Source organism: Dipodomys merriami, unplaced genomic scaffold, assembly GCF_024711535.1.
Source record: "Dipodomys merriami isolate MVZ:Mamm:240054 unplaced genomic scaffold, mDipMer1.0.p SCAF_549, whole genome shotgun sequence".
NCBI lineage: Eukaryota > Metazoa > Chordata > Mammalia > Rodentia > Heteromyidae > Dipodomys > Dipodomys merriami.
In genome coordinates this window covers 339,745-360,468 of record NW_027206123.1, presented here as the reverse complement: position 1 = coordinate 360,468, position 20,724 = coordinate 339,745, and the positions used below count along the sequence as shown (strand labels likewise).

The window sequence follows — 20,724 nt, the reverse complement described above, 5'->3', positions numbered from 1 at the left end:
GTTTATGTATGCACGGTGGAATTCTATACTTCAAATTCATACGGGGCTGGAAAGTCTAGGAAAAATCCCACTAAAACCTGTTGCAACAATGAGAAGTACAGAATGTCATGTCAAAACCAGCTTTACAATGTCGGTGTGTGGGGGGGAGGGGGTATGATTGGGTGGGGGGGAGGGGGGAGGCTGGGAAGGGAGGTGAAGGGTAAACAAAGGAGGAGGCTGCAATCCTTGGTAAGAAATGTATGCATTATCCTGCCCATGAAATTGTACCCCCTCTGTACAGTATGTTCTCAAATAAAATTAAAAAAAAAAAGACATAAAGAAAGAGATTCCGTGGTTTCCTCATTTGTAATAAGTAGGAAATGTCTAGGATATTCCTAGCAGTTGAGCAGAATTGCTCAATAACTATGTATGTATGACCATATAAGATGATGATGAGCAAAATGGACTCCTGGATATGGGAACAGAGTTTTCTGTTGGTGGTTGTTGTTTTTAATGTACTATGTGATTTCTTTTTTCTTTTGTGTTTTCCCTTTGGTTTATCCTTGTTATATTTGATTTCAATATCCCGTGTATTGTATATACATTCATATTAATTTGGCAAGGGAAGAGGAACAACGAAATGGCAAGACAAAGAACAAACGGCAAACCAATGCAATAGCAATACTCACAAAACAACATGTTGGAAATTTACATTACAATTTATGAGGGGTCAATTGGGCTGAAGGAAAACTGTGAGAAAAATGGGGGAGGGGGTAAAAAGTTACACATGTTATGTATTCAGTACCTTATAATTACTACAACCCCTTCTATATATCACCTTGATGATATAATTAAAATAAAAATGAGCTGTATAAAATATAATATTACTGTATTGGTATAGTAAATATTATTCTATGTGTATTAACTTTTTAAGAAATGAAGATTTTTGGCTGCTAATTTGAATTAATTACCCCTTCATCAGAGGGTCATCAACTTGAATATCATCAAACTATTCAATATTTTCAGAATATAATTGTCATTATTTTGAAAAAAACATTGTTTTAGTATTGTCTCATACTAAAACAAAAATAGTTCAATTCTGTTGGAACTCCTAACTTTTAAAACGGAATAATTGTTAAGAGGACAGAGTATATATGTTCTTCAACATTCCTATGACAACTAATTACTCATTTTCAAATTCTGAACATGCAACACTAGAGACATTCAAAACAGTACCTGTTTGCATTTTATTTAATTCTGCAATAAGTACTGTTTTCAATGGGGCGTTACATATTTAAATTCAACAGAAAAAATAGCCACAGTCGGGTAGAAGGTAAAACTATGAAGTGTCTATATTAATTCCTCAAGAGTAAACATTTGTTCATCAAAGTAAGCCATCATTTCTATAATCATCAATCCCAAGTTTTTATGCCATAAAGTCATCCTAGCCCCAAAATTTCCAACTTGTAATGTGCACCTTAAGATTCCTTAAATTCACAACATGACAAGCATATAACTATTGTGAAAAAATACTACACTTCTGCTAATGTGATGCCCTTCGTATTGTGGAAAGAACACTACACTAAACTTTGCTGCATCATTTTCCACCCAGTGTTATCCTTGAGATCAGAACACTTGCAAATATTATTTATAGTTATATATTTTATCTACCATAGATATTCAGGAGATCTGAATGTCTGAATATTAAGATCTGAAGACTCTGGTTCAAATCCCACCCAGCAAGGACGGTTCCTTAGATTCTTACCTCCAATAAACTGCTCACGTAAAACCTGACACAAGTGGCACTGAGGTTCAAGTGGTAGAGCAGTAGCCTAGAGCAAAAACAGGCTCAGGGACAGTGCCCAGACCTAGAAGTTAAGATGTCACACAATTACTCTCTTCATACCATGTTACACCAAAGTCTCAAAAAGTTGCTCTTTTGGTAAATTTATAAATTAATAGCATCAATTTGTTGTCAACTTTATCTAGATTATTCACATTATCATGTTACTTATGAACTGTTGAAATTAACTGTTAACTAAGTTCTAATTATACCTTACATGAAAGAATATTTTAGGCAAATAGAATGCCAGAATCATTTGTGAATTTGTAAATTAAATCTTCTACTTAAAAAGAATTTGATAGTAAAGTATAGAATATTAAATTACAAACAAAAATATTTACTTTAAATCTAAATTCTTATTTAGCCAGGTCTACAAAGTCCTACTTTAAATGAACTTTCCTATTTCTCTAGGCTTAAGCTTTTGAAATTCTTCATCATTTCTTTAGAATCTAACAGAATGATGGTTGCTTTTTCAAATTCTTGGTTGGGAATCATGAGCTCTTTTGCATCTAGTAATGTTCTGTAATGAAGACGACATTTAAACACAACTGAGGATTATATATGAGTTGCATTTCAATAGGAAACTTGACTTCTCAAAACATATTGAAAAAATTAGCCCAAACTTCCAAATGTGTATTCCTTTCTGGCTTATTTTTTATTCCTTTCTGGGTTTGTTTTATTGACACAAAATTATACTACCTATTGCACTGAAAGTATCACTATGTCATTCCACTCTCTAATCAGCTGAGTTAGTCTGAGTGCTAGAATTCCTGGCTTGTATCACATTGTCCTACCATAGTTTTTTGATTTATTTAATCTAGATACAGACTAGCAATTCTGAACTTCTCCAATAATATTTTTCACTAGAGTGATGGCTCAGGCTGTTTATGTACTATTTTCAAAGATGTTCTAACATTTGACACAGGATATGAACATTTTCAGGTGCACTGAACGGGTCTCTGATTCATTCCTCTCTGGATCCGATCCCTTTATTAATGATGACTTGAATTTCTTACTATCTCTGTTCCCACCTATGTAATATTCTCAAGCTTTTTGGGGAAATTTCACTTGAGGACTTTCTACTATTAAAAATTATCACTTGATTTTATTTTTACTCAAGACATATTTTCTAACTTTTCTACAGAATCTGAGAGTTGTTCCATATGTGTGTTTGAACATATAAGTGCATCTGTGTGTATGTGTGTATTTGTATGTATATATGTATGCAAAAACCTGAAGCCCTTCTTCAGCAATCTTGCCCATAACTAGTATTCCATCACTTGAGACATTATTCTAATGCATCTTTTGCCTGGTTAATTATAGTATTTTGCCCAAGCTCGATACAATCTGAACTTCCCAGACTGCTTTACATTCTTAAGTTTTATTTCTCCAGGGGTATCAACTTTTGAACTGCAACCATTTTAGTGAGTGTAAAATCTGTTTTCCAGAGTTTTAACTCGAGTTCATATAAAGATAGATGAACATACACATTACATATGCTGAGTATACACTGTTAGAAATGTGATCATAAGCAGGGTTCAAGTGTTTCACACCTGTAATCCTAGCTAATTAGGAGGCTGAGATCTGAGGATTGCAGTTCAAATCCAGCATGAGTAGGAAAGTTTCTGAGGCATTTATCTCTAATTAACCACCAGAAAACTGGAAGTGGTGTGGGGTTCAAAGGTAGAGAAAAAGTTTTGAGCTGAAGAATAGAGGGACAGTGCCCAGGCCCGGAGTTCAGGCCCCACTACCATCAAAAAAAAGAAAGAAAAGAAAAAGTAAAAGAAATGTAATCTTAGCCACTAGTTCATTGCTAGTATAATTCCTACTCTCGACATGGCCTTTTTTCCAGTTAAGTCCATGGTCTTATATCTGAATTGCTTGGAACCAGAATTATTCTTCCATTCTACTTTTTACAAATTTGAATGATTAGCTATCATGATTTAGAGGTAGTAGAAGAAAGAGACTGTTCTCATCCTTCATGTTCCACTTAGTAGTAATGCTTTCTCTATGTCACTCCCATAGATCTACATACTGGCCTTGGCTTTATTATTTGAAAGTTGTCTTTTTTGCAGAGTCTTGTATAGAGTATTGAACCATTATACTTAAATACAGAACTTCTCTTTCTCCTATTCCTATTGTTTCTCCTTCTGTTAACTTATGTACACTTGGATAATAATGCACAACACAAACACTGACAAAAAATGTTTCTGAGTACCTTCTTCCCACTTAAAATAGGTCTGAATTTACAGAGCACTTAGGAAATTTGAACTTAATGTACTCCAGGATATTGTTTTACTTTTTCATGTTTTTTATTGTGAAAATGGTGGACAGAAGGGTTAGAGTTACATAAGTAAGTTAATGACTACATTATCTAACGAGCATTGTTACCTCCTATTTTGTCTTTCCCCTGCCATGCCTTTTCTCCCCACAACCCCAACTCTCCCCTCCTATCCCCAAGTTGTAAAGTTCGTTTTGAACATAGTGTTTTGTTCGTCTCATTGTTACAACAGGTCATACTGTATCCTTGTTTCACCATTTTATTTCCCTTCCCCTCCCCACATTAGAAAAATGTATGTGCAAGGTCACTGATATCAAACAGTGGAAATGGGTTATACCATGGAGGAAGAAAATGGAAGAGAAAAAAAAAACCACATAATATATATTAGATACAATAAAAACAATAGTAAGAAAGAAAAAAAAACAAGTTATGCCCCTATTTTGGGGCTCATTTCACTTAACATAATCTTATATGGCCATTTGTACATGGATAATGTTTTATAAGCCATGTAAATTCCATATTTTCTCGTTACTAAGTTGTCTCTGAAACACGTGTTACCTCATGCCCAAAGATGTCTTTGTGCTATTTCAATGAAGCCAGAAAATATTCACTTTGCCTGGAGCAGCACCGTAGATTGTTACTGAAGTAATTGGAAGGAACTTTTACAGGAAGTAGAAACTGAATCCAGGAGAGAAATTGAACATAGAGAAATGACAAAGTTCAAGTTAATTTGTGCTGTCCTTTTACTGTACAAGAAAATAATCCAAGGCTTGAAGGAAACTCTGTCCCTGACTTTTTCGAGTTTGCTCTTTATTCATAAAACTTTCTGTAGACTTCTAGTTGAGAGTATTACAAAAGGAAACAATATGCCATTTGAAGGCCAGCATAGAAAAAAATGGAAATAACATTGTTGTACAATGTTCTACTGCAAAGAAACAAGGATACTGGGGTTTTAAAATGTCTTATGCATGGATATTTAACTCCTGAGACGATTCTCTTTGTTGTAAAAGTCAGATATCCATTCCTTTCTTCTGGTCCTGAGTTTGCCATATCAAAAAGCAGGATCCAGTGAGTATGATCAGCAAAAGGAGCCTCTTTTCAAACCAGTGCTTTAAGGATGGTTCCAAAGAAATATGTGGGGTTTTTTTGTTTGCTTGTTTGTTTCTGTAGTTTGTGCTGCTTCTGGGGCTTGAACTCAGAGCCTGGACCCTGTCCCCGAACAATTGTCTTTCCTGCCCAACTGCCCCCACAGCTAGTACACTACTGCTTGAGCCAAAAGCCCATTTCCGGATGTTTTGGTGTTTAATTAGAGATAAGAATTTGACAGATTCTCCTGCCTGGATTGGCTTTGAACTGAGATAGTAAGAAAGCTAAGTGACATCAACTATATGGACTTCTCTTTGGAACCAAGAAATATTAGATGAAGATTATTATAAAGGTAATATTTGACCATTTTTAAAAGAAGAGAATACATCCAGCAAAGAAGCCATAACTTAAATAATTCAGCAAAAGTAGGTTCACTGAATCATATTGGAAAATTTTTTCTGCTTGGGAAGATTACTATTCACTTCATAGTTCCTTTTGGGGAAGCTTAAAGTATATTTGACATTTTTTGTTTGTTGTGGGGCTTGAACTCTGATCCTGGCACTCTTCCTCAGCTCTTGAGCTCAAATTGAGTGCTCTACCAGTTTAGATACTGCACCACTTCCTGATTTCTGATGGTTAATTGAAAATAAGTGTCTCATGTACCTTCTTGACCATGCTAACTTTGAACCACAATCCTCTGGTCTCAACCTCTTTGAGTAGCTAGGATGACAGGTGTGAGCCACCAGCACCCGGCTCATATTTGTAGTTATGTGCACTTAATGACACTGTAGACAAATAATGGAAATTTGAATCAAATGATGACATTTCAGCTTTTCAGAAAATTTGAGGTAGCAATAAATATGTCCTCCTTTTCCATGTTGTTACATTAATGAGTCAAGCTATTGGACTCTTACTTTAGCATCCTCTGATGTCTGTGGCGGTGGACTTAGTATAAATAATTATTAGTAGAGAAATATAGAAAGACAGATTTTTAGAAAGCAATGGAAATCAGATAGGAAAGAATAACATAGAATGGCATTCAATTTATCACACAGAGATTAAGAACTAGCCTAAGTGATATAGAATGCTAAAGATAATGAAGAATAAGCTTGGTTTATAACTAGTTCTTCAATAATCAAATATGGTTCCCTAGAAGAATTTCTGGTATAATTTAGTTATTATTATTGTGAGGTCTGCTCCTGGATGGTTCCTCTCAGCAAAGTCTCCACCCAGTACCTGTGTTACCTAGGCAACTAGGACACCTGGAAGAGGTCACATCTGCATCCGCTGAGGTCAATCTGAATTTGATGTGGCCACACTTTTCTGCACCCATACCCTAGATAAGGCCTAGCCCAGGCCCAGACGCCCTCTCTCTGCTCTTTTCTAGCTCTTTCTCAGGTCTTTCCTTCTCTTCTCTTTCCCAGCTCTCTTCTCTTTCCTAGCTCTCCCTTTCCCACCTCTTTCCCAGATGCTCTCTTTTCTAGCTCTTTTCTCTCTTTGCTAGCTCTTTTCTCTTTACCAGCTCTCTCTTTCCCAGCTGTTTCTCCTTCCCAGATCTCCCAGCAATCTTTCTCAGGCCTTTCCCCACCACGTGGAGGACCAAGATGGCCTGGTGCCAGCTGGAACTAAGAATAAACCTACTCCTTACCTGAATACCACGTGCATGGTGCTGTTTTTACTCGGGTATCTCTTTTTTAAAAAAACTAACAATTCTCATTTATTTCTTCCATCTGGATTTATTCCTTCACTTCTATCACAACTATTAATTAGCTGGTGCCTTTTTAGTGCCATACTGAGCAAAAAGATTTCCAATTCTCACTGAGACGACCCTTCTCATTGTGATTAGCAGTGACCACTCAAAAACCTGGAATCTTTGAATTTCCAGGATTAATCTTTAGTTGATATCTAAGCACATTCCTGACATTAATTGCAGTGACTTACTAACAAAATGTTTTTTTTCTCAACACTGCCTTCTAATATAGGTAAAGTACATGAATTAAGAAATATTCTTAAGTTATTATTAGAAGGAGCAATTTTATATTAAAATATAGGTTCTTTATTTGGCATTTATTAGCTAAAGAATTTTTTGCCAGTCCTGGGGATTGAACTCAGGGCCAGGGAACTCTTCCTGAGATTTTTCTTTTCTTTTCTTTTCTTTTTTGCTTAAGGCTTGCACTCTACCACTTGAGGCACAGCACCACTTCCTTTACTGTTTATGTGGTACTGAGGAATTGAACCCAGGATTCTTGCATTCTAAGCAATCACTGTACCATGAAGCCACATTCCCAGAGCCCTAAATGACTTTCTTAATATGGCATTACTTTTTCATTAGATTACTATGTAGTATAATTTAGGCTAGGTGGTAGAAAAGGAAGTGGAAAACAATACTAAGTCCAGTAAGGCTAACATTCCTATCACATCCCTAAAGAAGTACAGTGTTAAGACCTGCAGGACTCATAGGGATGTTGCATGTTACATTATTATATAAAAAAACATAAAAATTCATCCCTGACATCCACAACATTATACTTACACATTCAAATTCAAGAGCCAAAAATCTAAACCTTTTTATTGATTGATTTTATTTATTGTATTTCCTAGGAAGGAAGAAGGAGAATGTAGAAGGTGATGTTGGAAAAATATGTATATTGGCTCCTAGTCCACATTTTTGCACTTTTAAAAAGTGCTACTGATGAACTCCACATCTACTTTAATATGCTGTCTGCACAAAATGCAGAAAATGAAGACATTTATTCTGGTGGATAGTCACATATATTAACAAAATACAGTTCTGGATAAAAAAGTTACCATTATAAAGTCTTGTCTATAAAATTGTTTCATGTCCTACTAGAACAAAATGTAGTCTTGAAATTAGTCCAGCTTTCTTTGAGATTTTATGCTGTCTCAGTATTAAGATGTTCTCTAATTCCAGTAACATGGAAGCATAAAAGACATGATTTGAAGATCTCAGTAGTTTGAGAAACAAAAGTACATAATAGTTTCCTTCCTGCAGAGACATGTGATGGCAAGTATGACTGATTGTATTATAGTTCTCTTCTTTTTCTTCTTTATCTCAAGTACTGCATATCTTGGCATATTAGTCTGTCCTGCATCAGCTTACTGTAGGTGAGATTTACCTCTACTCTGCAATGTCAAGATGGGTCATGTCACTTACTTCGGCTTACAAAAATGAACCAGAAGTGGTCAAAGGCTATTTCTAGGGGAAAATTTCTATCCTATGGTCTGTGTCTAAGAGCTAACTTCTTTACTCTTACCGATAAAAATAGCATATTTCCAGAGGGAATCTTTTTTCAACTTATATACTGGAAGAATATAGCATGTAAAATTGAAGCAAAACTCAAACACAGCAAGAATTAAGCGAATATTAGTATGTGATATTAGTATGTTAGTTCCTTACCATTCTTGTATGACTATAGCACATCAGAATTTAAGAAATACTAAACAAGTACTAAACAAATAGATAACACTTCCTGTTTGATGCTATTACAATTTTTAAATAAATAAGCATTCTCTATGTGATCACTTGAGGGGTTAACTCTTTCTATAAATGTTTTCAATCACTCTAGAGTACTGTATCTAACATCCACAATCATTATCAAGAACTTGTGATTGAGATGAGAAAGAAATACCTAGATTTCTCGCTTCTCTTTTCCTCTTCTCCTTTTTCTAGTGAGAATTCTCAGCCTTTCTCCAAATTCTCCTATTAATAAAGAAAGAATGACACATTGTGGATATCAAGCAAAAGGCTTCAAAGCCAGAATTTTATTCTTTCAGAAATAGATGAAATAAATCAGAGTGGCTCAAGGAAGAAGAAAAGTATGATTTTTCTCTTTCTGGCTTCAACAATAGAGAGTGAACACGACTCTAAACAGTTTTCCTTGGCTATTTTTTTAAAAATATTGTTTTTTAATAAATAATACTTTTAACAATTAAAAAATTTAAAATATGTAGTAATTTGCTGTTTGCTTTTAGTAGGCATGAAATATGGAGTGATATTCCCATTCATTTATATGTTGTTTAATGATCAAGCCACATCATATCCATTAATTTCTGCTTGTAACATTTCTTTATGGGGAGAATGCTCAAAAACTTATCTTCTGACTGTGATGAAATATCTATTCTTAAGTATAATCACTTTGCTTCTTGTAGTATAAAATTAATATATTTACTTTTAGTCATGGAAGTTTGCTAATTAAAGTTATATAAAACTTGAATTGTAAAGTGAAAGAAATGCCTAGTTCCTTTACTTGTTTAAAGAAAATAATTATGCATTTTTTCAATTATATTTCTTTGGGAATGTGTAGCATTCATTGATTTAACTGTTAAAATTGATAACAGTTACATTATATCAAGTAGATTCAAACTTGTATTTGAAAATTGCACACTTAACACAAATATACTTTACTTGCTTCTGAAACATAATTAAAAGAATAGTATAGCAAAGCTTGGTGTTAGTTGTTCATGTGTAGAATCATAGAAACTCAGGAAGCTAATACCTGAATATTTTATCTCAATATCAGTACAAACAGACAAAAATATGAAAATTTATCTCCAATTATCCAGCAGGAGGCAGAAGGTGAGGAGTGGTTCAAGGAATAGCGTGTCATTAGCCATGAGCAAAAAATACAAGGGAGACCATTAAACATTGTGTTCAAGCACTAAAAATGGCATATACACAAAAGACAACAAAAAAGTTGTATGAGCATCAATAATGAAGACAAAATAGTAGAAAAGATCATGAGAAATGTTGGGAAAACATCTGGAAGACAGAAATTATTAGACAGAATTTTGATTCATGAGAGGGAAAAGTCACAGTATAATTTGGACAATCTCATTGTAGTCATATGTGTTGAAACATGGCTATTGGGTAACATGTAAAAGAGCAGACTGGATTACCTGACATATCAGACTTCGTCTGTAACTATGCATCATCTCACTCTGCAAAAATCTAAAATCGTGCTTGTTAATTTAAGGAGAACCTCATGTTAGAGACTGTTTGGTCCACACAGAATGGGGTCCTTATTTTGAGGCTTCAGACCAGTGCTTTATTTTTATAACCACTCCTGTTTTACCCCTCTTCCCTGGTTCAGCTATACCTTACTAAGCTGGCACCAAGCCAAGGCTTTGAACTAGACCCCCCCCTGCCTTTTTACATTTAGAAGCATTATTTGTTGCTGGGTTATAAGCTGCAAACCCTTGAGTATTAATAAAGTCATTTCCTAAGAGATGACAGTAGCTGTGTAAACAAACCTAAAATGTCAAAGACATATCACAATCTGTAGGTGTAGATTTATTTTTCCCATTGTTCCATGGGACCCATTTTTGTTAACAGATCACATTCTGCTGTCTTTTCATAAGAAATCATAGAGGTGATTTTTTGCCTCTTATTCAATTATATCTAATATTTTAAAATAGATTTGTTGGTCTGATTTTTTTTCCAGTAAATCTTATCGCTTACAATAAATGAGAACATGTTGTTTCAGTATCCTATTAATATAACAAAATACATTATAAAATTAACTTAAAAGGAGGAAAGATAAATCTTGACTTCTGATTTTATACATTTCATTGTATGTTTCTTATCCTCATTGCTTTGGATTGCTGGTGGCACTGTACCCCATGTCAGGAATATGTGATGGATTATTTGTATTCATGAAAGCGAGGAAGTAAAGAAGAGGTGGAATAGGAGTGGGGGAAGGGAGAAATAGGAGGAGGGGAAGAGGGAGAAGGAGAAGGAAAAGGAGAAGGAGAAAGAGAATTAAAAGAAGGAAGAGGAAGAAAGGACTTTTATGTTAACATCCTCTTTGATCACAAGTTCTCAGTGACCAAATCTTTATGACTATGCCCACTTGAAAGGGTTCACCTCTTTATGGCAACATAGTGAAAGCTCATTATTAATCCCAATCCTTTTTGATTTCAGATTTCATTTATTGCGTGGTGGATAGATACATCTATACAATTGTGATAACTTCTATTCCTAAATATTTACATGACTTAATCAGAGAAGCTATTTGGCATAAAGGTGGTTTGGTTATACCATTGCTGGAGAAATGAATGAAATATTTAGAGTACAAATGCTTTTAATTTGGCAGATAAGGAAGCTTCAAGAGATTTCATCTTTGACCTTCAAAAATGACTATTTCATCGAACTCATAATAACTTGAATTTTTCATAATTATATGGCATTTTCATTCAAGTATGTGTCATCTATAGTGAGGTTCTTTCTTTCTAGTTGAAGTAACAATAAATACTATCATGATCATTTATTTTTTAGTTATTCTATAGAGAGTAGCTATTCAAAAATAAGTTCTATTAAAGGCTGTTGGAATAATTGGATAACTGATGGAATATCGTGCTTTAGTTATCTCATATTGAGATTGATTTACTTCTAAAATCACTACTGACATATAATACATGAAATTCAGTGTTTCTCTGAAATGACTTGTTATTCAAACCTTAGAAATACATGACAAATAACTGAGATTTTTATATACCCCAAAATTTATGAATCTACTTTTTTCTGTCAAATATAGCTTATGTTTAAAGGAAGAGAAAATTATGTGACCAAAGTATATAATATTTAATGAAAAGTAAAATTGCTTAATTCAGCCTGACAGAGCCTGTTGCTTTTAGTTTACATGAGAAATTTGATTAATGATTCTTTTTCGCTTTTGAATAATAGAATATTTCAATTTGTCCAAAGATTCTGTCATCTAAACCTTTGAGTGTATATGTTTTAAATAAAAATGAAAACTAGTTTTCACACTGCATGTTCAAGTTTAATAACTAAATAAATATCTAAACGTTAATTTGTTAAATGGAGCCTCTAAAATCCAAATAATATGAAATTTAATTTATTCTTACACATATTAAATCTGTGCTAAGTGTAGGTGTCTCAAGTTTGTAATCCTCACTACTCAGAAAGCTGCGGTTCAAAGCCCAAACACATCACAACACACACACATATCACACACAAATCATAACACACACACACACAAACACACACACACACACACACACACACACACACACACACACACACACACACACACACACACACACACACAAAGCCAAAAACGGAATTCTGGCTCAAATGATAGAGAAATACCTTTGAGGGAAAAATGAAACTAAGTTTTAGGTCTTGAGTTAAAATCACAAGAACCACACACACATACACAATATTATGTCTAAATTCTTATTTTAGTTTGAAGAAATAATATCATGAAAAGTATGATTTGTTACATATCTTGCAATGGTTGTGAAATTGTTTTTAGTATAATTTGTCAAAATATAACAGGATATTTAAATTCATATTAATGTAGTTATATTTATAATTACTCATAATACCTTGTAGTACAACAGTTGGTATATTTTCTATTGCCATAAGAAAGATTCTCAGTAAAAGAAAGAAAGGAAGATAGAAAGATAGAAAGAAAGAAAGGAAGGAAGGAAGGAAGAAAGATAGAAAGGAAGAAAGGAAGGAAGGAAGGAAAGAAAGAAAAAGAGAGAGTAGGGATGGAAGGAAGGAGGAAGAAAGGAAAGAAGTAAAGAAGGAAGGAAGAAAAAAAGGAAGGAAGGAAGAAATGAAGGAACAAAGGAAGGAAAGGAGGGTGAAAGGAAGAGACAAATCTAATTTCTAAAATCTATTAGTCCAACAGAAACTCGATGTAATTAACCCTTTAGTAAATTCAAGTTTGCAATTTTCACTTCTTTGCATGTTCTCCAAGCATGAATGAAAGTAACGAATAGAGGATCATGAATAACCAGGTATATGTGTTTGCATGTGTAGTAATATGCATGCAAATCTTTCTCTCATTGTCTATACATTGCAAACAATTTACACTTATAAATATTCTAAAAAATATAAACAATCTAAAAATTGATGTAACCAACGAATGTCAATGTATTATATAATGTGAATATTACTATTTTAGTGCTATTAACGTTACATTCTTCATGTTATATTAATTACAAAAATTTATTATGTATTTTATCAGAGAAATTAATATCCTCTGATTTTGGTGTCTGTGAAAGTCCTAATAGCAGAAAGTAATTAAAATAAAATGATATCTGTATTTGCTGGCTCAAACGAATATTTATGAAAGTAATTAAGTCATCAGAGATTCTTCAAATATATCAGAAAGGCCTTAGAAAGACTGTACAATGTTTACATGGTTACCTATGATGTGATTCAAGAGCCATTAACCTATCATACTTCACTTTGCCATCACTATAATTATTCCTATTTTAAGAAGAATCATCCACATAAGTCAAATGATATAAGCTTGTCCTTAAGTTATTATCTTCTATGAAATAATATCCAAATGATATACTACCCTAAGTTAAAGCAAAAGTTGCAAAGTGTATTGGACAATGTAACTCCTTTCAGATACACATGTTGAAAATATATTCCCCTGTCAGGTGACATTAGAATCAACCTTTTAGAGATGACGCTGCAATAATGATCCTGATTAAGTAAGCCCAATATAAATTACTCTGCCTTATGAATGTCCAGCAAATAATTATAATGAACCAGAAAATGGACCCCCATGAGAAAAATAATTGCTTGGAACAACCATTTTTATAATCAATGTTCAAGCTTCTAGAGTATGGCTAATATACTGCTTTTGATTTTATGCCACTTACTTTGAAGTATTCTCTCATAAAAGCCCAATGGCTAACAAAGAGCAAAGTAGTATGGAGTTAAATATCACAAATTTTGATAAAAATATTTATAGTATTTTATTATTTGAATTGTATTCTCCAAGTCTCCAGGTTAGAAATATTTTTAAATTGGAATTGAATTGAGGTTCAACTCTATTCAACTATCATAATTAATTTTCAAAAAGTTTTTATCTTTAAGTAGTTGTACAAAGGAATTGACATTCACTGAAACAGTATATAGGATACAGTGTATCTTGATCAATATCACCCCTTTCAACATTCTCATCCACCCCTCCCAATCAAGCCCAATCCTTAAGTGTCTCAATATTTTGTTATGGAATTACTTGCCATTTAACAAAGCAGTTTATGTGTACAATGCACCTGGAATTGTGTTACCACTTCAACACCTCCACCCCCATTTCACACTACCCCTTCCTTTGTATATTTCAATTCTGGGAATTATACAATGGATTGTTGTCTGTATTCTATCGTTTTCCCCTTCAATTTCCTACCCCTCTCACATTGCCCCCCACTGTCCTCTCTTGCAGTACACATTTACTGTTATTTATTTTGCTGGGCTTTGACAGTCTTTTAAGAGAATTATAGTATGTTCACTCTCCACGGACTATGACATTTCAGAAAATTCATTTGTATCGCCTTGCATCCCGTAAGTGGATTGCTGGATAATAGGTAGCTCTCTATTCAGTTTTGTGAGCAACTTCCATAGTTTTTTCCAAAGTGATTGAACAAGATTACAGTCTCACCAACAATGAAATAGAGTTTCCTTTGGGCCACAGCCATATCAGTATCTGTGATGGTTCGTTTTTTTCATAATGAAATTGTAACAGGGTTGAGATGAGTCTCAGTGTTGTTTGGATTTGCATTTCTTTTATGGAGAGAGATGTGTCTATTTGTTATTCTTACTTCTTCTTAGAAGTTATCTTTAAGTATTTAACCATATTTTAATTGGGTTCTTTTTTATTTGAGGGTTTATTGTTGTTGGGTTTAACTTTTTCATTTCTAAATATGGGTTAGTTATGAAAACCCTTGTCTGATGATTAGCTAGTAAAATTCTTCTTCCATTCTGTTCTCTTTCTATATATCCTGCTAACTTTTCCTTTGCCATGAAATAACTCTTCAGTTTGATGCAATTCTATTGATCCAGATAGAATACTATTACGCCATTTATAAGGAAATGGAAAGACTTAGAACAAACATATTAAGTGAAGAAAGACACACTCAAAGAAATATAGGTTGCCTGATTTCCCTCATTTGTTTTATTATAATGTGCCTCTAATTCTACAAGTAAACACTCTTGGATGGTAAAAGAGAAAACATTACAATTGGACACGATAAATTATTTGGGATTTTAAACATGTATACAGTGAGATCAAAGCAGGATGCCCTTTGAGAGGATCACAAAAGCTCAATAGTTATATGAATATCATCATATAAAATAAAGTTCATCAAAATGATCTCCAATAAATGATAATGAAAGATTTTTTATTTGTTTGCTTTTTCCTTCTTTCTTCTGATGCTGGGTTTTTTTCTGCACCTTTGGTCTTATATGTAAGTTTTCAAAGGGCAAGGGGGAGCAGAAATGGTGGGACAAAGGGTGAACAAATGCAGCAGTCCTACTCAATAGACACTGCATTAAAAATGAACTATTCAACTTATAGGGGAAGGAGGTTGAAAGGGAAAAACTGGGAGAACATTAAGGAAGAGGTGACACTTCAAAAAGAAATGTGCTCATTATCTGACTTAAATAATTGTAACCCTTCGGTACATCATCTTTAAAAATTAAAAATGGACCTCATAAACAGGCCAGAGTAGCTATACTAATATTAGATAAAATAGGCTTTAAATTAAAAGTGGTATGAAGGTATAAAATAGGCTTTAAATTAAAAGTGGTATGAAGGTAAAAAGAGACAAAGAAAGACATTACATATTGGTAAAGAAAACTATCCATTAGGAGGATATAACAATTCTAACTATCAATGCCCTGAATCCTAGAGCTCCCAAATTTATCAGACAAATACTACTTACCCTAAAAACATGTATACATCCAAACACATTGTTGGTTGCTTGAACACATCATTCTTACCTCTGGACAGGCCAGCCAGGTAAAAACTTAGCAAAAAACCTTCAGTGCTAAATAACTGTATTGACAAACCATCCCTAACAGATATCTACAGAATTTTTCATCTAGCAGTGTCACAATATATATTTCTCTCAGCAGCCCACAGAACGTTCTCCAAAATAGATCATATCTCAGATCACAAGGAAAATCTGTGAAAATTAAAAAAAAATGAAATTACTCCTTGTAATCTGTCAGCCCATGATTGGACCAAATGAGATCTCGACATCAAAAGGCATCACAGAAAATTCTGAAACACAGAGACTGAATAACACATTGCTAAGTCATCAGTGAGTTACTGATGAGATATGGAGGGAAGTTCCAACGTTTATAGAATTCAATGGAAGTGAAATAGACAAAATGCTACCTCCTCTGGGATACAACAGCACAGGCAATACTCAAGGAAAATTTATATCTTTGAGTGTGTATATCAACAAATTAGAACAATCTTGAATCAGCATTAGGTACTTGAAAAACAGGAACAAGCCAAACCAAATCCAGTAGACAGAAATAATACAAATTAGAATAAAGAAATAAATGAATCAGAGTCTCAAAAACCATACAGACAATCATAATTGACTTATCTTCTAGTAGCTGACAACTTCTCCCAATGAGCTCACAACTTCTCCCAATGAATGTCAGTGTATCTATTTTCAAAGATAGACTCAACCAGCCCAAACCAGTGAACAAAGCAAACTATTAGGATTCTATGAAACAACATTTTGTTTGCCTTTAAATAAATTTAGTCTGTTATTATTAAGGTGATTTATAGAGGGATTACAATTACATGTGTCAGGTACATTTCCTTTCATAAAATGTCTTCAGTTCCCTCACTTGTTCCCAGTCCTACCCTCCTGTCCCTACCCGTTTGTTAAATAGTTCACTTTTATCAATGTTCAATGAACTCCACTGCTACAATTTTTCACTAAAGCTCTGTGCCCACCCCATACCTTCCTGAAGACATACAATGAATATACCAGGCATGGGATAAAGACTATAGAATCATCACAAATTATAAACAACAACAACGAACACAAAACAAAAAAGGAGTTTTTTTGTTTCCATATCACAAACTTTGTTTCAGTATATATATTATATAAATATAATTATTTTTATCATAAAATCAATTCAGGGATTGAAGAGTGATAACGTAATTTTGCTTTCTATTTAATAATACTTTTTATTCTAACATTAAAGATGTAAGTAACACAATTGAAGTCCTATGAAATTTGAAGGTTTTGATTTAAAGTTATATTTTCAAAAATTCTAATAGTTCCATTTCGGCAACCAAAATGAATAACAGGAATGTTTTATACTCAAGAATGTCATTATTTCATGTGCAAAAACTAAAATAAGTGTAATATTAATGTAGTGGAAATAAGAAATCAAATACTTATGCAATGCATCAATTCCATAGATTATGAGATTTATTGATAAAATTAATAAAACTTGTTTTAAGTAGATTACTTAAGACATGAAGCAAGTGATAATTTTCTTTTCTAGGTGAAGTTGATATAGAAATCAAAGCCCAAAGATTCCAGAGTCCTGTGTGCTTGATGCGTGGCAATTTACACATATGCTTGTCTCATCTCAAAGTTATTTTAAAATAACTGTTAACAGGAGTAGAATGAAAAGAATCACTCAAATGTTTACTTTTATTTTGTGACTAAATATGCCTTTTTATATGTATTTTATTTCAAAAATCTGGTAAATTTATTTAAGTCATACCAACAATAATGAGAAATAAACAGCCCCACTCTCCTTAAAAGACAATCAATAAAAAAATGAAACAACAAAGAAAAAAAATGAACCTCATTTTGCACGTGGTCTTTTATATTGTGGTGCTTTGTAATTGTGGATTATATGACTATCTCATGAGTCTGGGCTTGAATCACTAGGGAGGGCTACTGGAAGAAAATTTCATATCTAGAGCAGCTAACACAGCTCTGCAGTTGTTTGTGGGTTTCACTACAGTAGCAGCAGGACATATGATGTACAAAGGAAATGATTCCAGTGTTTTATAGGCCAGAATGTGATGAAAAGCATACTTTTATCTTCTTAGATGAAATCAGAAGACCACACTTTTAAAGATTACTAAATGATCAGCCCTTTAAAAAGCATTGCCATCTTTTAGGGACTCCAGGTAATTCAAGTCCTTCATCTCCCCACAAACATTGCTGCCATTCACAATCATTGCTAAGGTGAATAACCAGTTCTTTTTGACATTTCCAATGGTTTAGGAGCAATATAAACAATAATACAAGTTGTTGAGAAAAGTTAATTTAGAATCAGTAAACAAATCAGATTAAACTCTATAGCATAACCTTTAGGAAAAATGAATTAAGGAATATGGCATGTCCTTTGTAATTTAATATTAGACATTAGGGCAAAATGCCAGAAACAGACTCTGCAAGGAGGAAAGAGAAGTCTTTGATATGATATATTAAAGATTAACTAGGGAGAAGTAATTTTACCTACAATTTCTCTTATATGATAACATACTTTTGTCTACTAATCAGAGAGACTCAAAAAGATTTTTAATTATGATATGAAAAATGCATCGTCATGAATGAATAAAATCACGGAGTAGATGGCTCATTATTCTCATTATTTTGAATGATCTGGTGTTTTTGTTTGTGTGGAAGTATGAATGAATTTTATGTCTGGGGAGGAAAGTTTGATTATTAGATCATTGTGTGATATCCAATGTCAGGAACCTAACATGAGTCAAAGTGGTAAATATGTATGTGAATGTGTGTGTGTGTGTGTGTGTGTGTGTGTGTGTGTGTGTGTGTGTGTGTGTGTGTGTGTGTGTCGGTCGTGGGGCTTGAACTCTGGGCCTGGGCACTGTCCCTCAGCTCCACAGCTCAAGGCTAGTGCTCTACCACTTGAGCCAAGGTACCACTTCCAGAAGCTATTATTCTTATCAAGAAAGGACTTCACATTGACAGGTATAATTACAAGAAGTAAAACGATAAATATTCACAGTGGCACAAAAATCCCTTAGGTGCCTAGCAAGACAGCACATTTTTCCAGACACAGCATGTTTGTGATGTGAGCGATTTGCAAACAAAGCGACCGTAGAAGATGTTGGACCCTAAACAAAACTGACAATTGCATAAACCCAGTCCTCTATGACAGATGTAGCAAGGCCTATCTTGGAGATTCTTGTTAGAAACTTGATGAAAAATTTATAGTTTAGTTGTTATTACAGAACTCTTTTACACCTGTCCCTATTTAACATAGTTTCTTTTGCTCTAACATATTTTTTTCGCTCAGGAAACTCTTTTTTGTTTGTGAAAACTTGGTTGTTCACAACATAGACATGAGTCTTTTAAACCTTTTGAAATTGCTGCTCGCATAGAATTCAATGAGATGAGCTACTCTTTGTCATTTCATAGGAATAAACTTACTTTGATTCAAACCTGGACAGCAGCTAGCTTGTTCTCCCTCCTAGAAATCCATCTGTGTAGACTTCTTTACATGTAAACAGACCCTCATTTACTTGCAAAAGTCTGTCAGTGAGTCAAAACTAATTCACCCAATGAGGCGAATTCCTTTCCCATGCTTCCTTTACATTAAAAATACAAACAATTTTTACATTTTGTTGAACATTAAAAATGTTCAACAATGTGCATACTTTTTAATGTGAAGTGTGATTCCTATTTTCCATAATGTGAATCAAACAGAGAAATCATTTTAAGATGTGAAAGAGCCTTTCAAACAGTCTTTGACCTTGAAAATTTTCCTGGGTATGAATTTTTTGAGAAAAATCTCTTTTCAAAAATAAAGTACTGCGGGGCTCTGGTGGCTCACGCCTGTAATCCTAGCTACTCAGGAGGCTGAGATCTGAGGATCGCGGTTCAAAGCCAGCCCGAGCAAGAGAGACCATGAGACTCCTATCTCCAATAAACCACCAGAAAACCGGAAGTGTCGCTGTAGCTCAAGTGGTAGAGCACTCGCCTTGAGCTGAAGAGCTGAGGGACAGCGCCCAGGCCCAGAGTTCAAGCCCCATGACCGACAAAAAAAAAAAAAGTACTCATTTTTTTATATTGTGCTGGTACTCGGGTTTGAACTCCCGGCCTTGCACTCTACCTGTGGAAGGTCTGCTCCTGGATGGAGAGCAGACTATATCCTCCTTGCAGTGAAGTCTCCACGCAATAACTGTGTTACCTAGGCAACTGGCACACCTGGAAGATGTCACATCTGCATCTGCTGAGGTCACATCTGAATTTGATGTGGCTACACCTATCTTCACCCATCCCCTAAACAAGGCCTAGCCCATGCCCAGACGTGCTCTTTCCCAGGTCTTTCCCAAGTTTTTCCCAGGCCTTTCCCAGCAGCGTGGTGGACCAACATGGCCTTGTGCCAGCGGGATTGATGAATAAACCTACTCCTTACCTTAATACCATATGTGTGGTGTGGTTCTTACTCAGCAACATCTTTTTAAAAACCTAACATAAATGGTGCCATTTGAACAACGGAAAGGTTTAAAGTCAGGATAGGAGGTGGGATTCCTCTCCTTTTTTTTTTCTTTCTTTTGTTTGTTTTTCCTTTTTTTGCTCTGAGGAATACTACAGTTCTGAAGGCCTTTTGGGAACCGGTCTGTCTGCTGTGGACAAAGTGAATCAATTCCTTGCTGGCCTCTGCATCTACCTCCATGCTTGTACATTTTGGTGAGTGAACTACTCTCTAAGGGTTCTCTGTCCCTCA

The 20,724-nt window shown here is 34.3% G+C and overlaps 1 long non-coding RNA gene across 1 annotated transcript in view; it reads left to right on the top strand.

Moving 5' to 3' along the window:
- The window catches only part of LOC138811679 (uncharacterized), a 62,174-nt gene extending 54,196 nt beyond the window's left edge, over positions 1-7,978 (top strand). Inside the window, exon 3 of the long non-coding RNA XR_011367482.1 lies at positions 7,791-7,978. This is a non-coding gene — a long non-coding RNA (uncharacterized lncRNA). The remainder of the gene's footprint in view (positions 1-7,790) is intronic.
- The last annotated feature ends 12,746 nt before the right edge of the window (positions 7,979-20,724 follow it).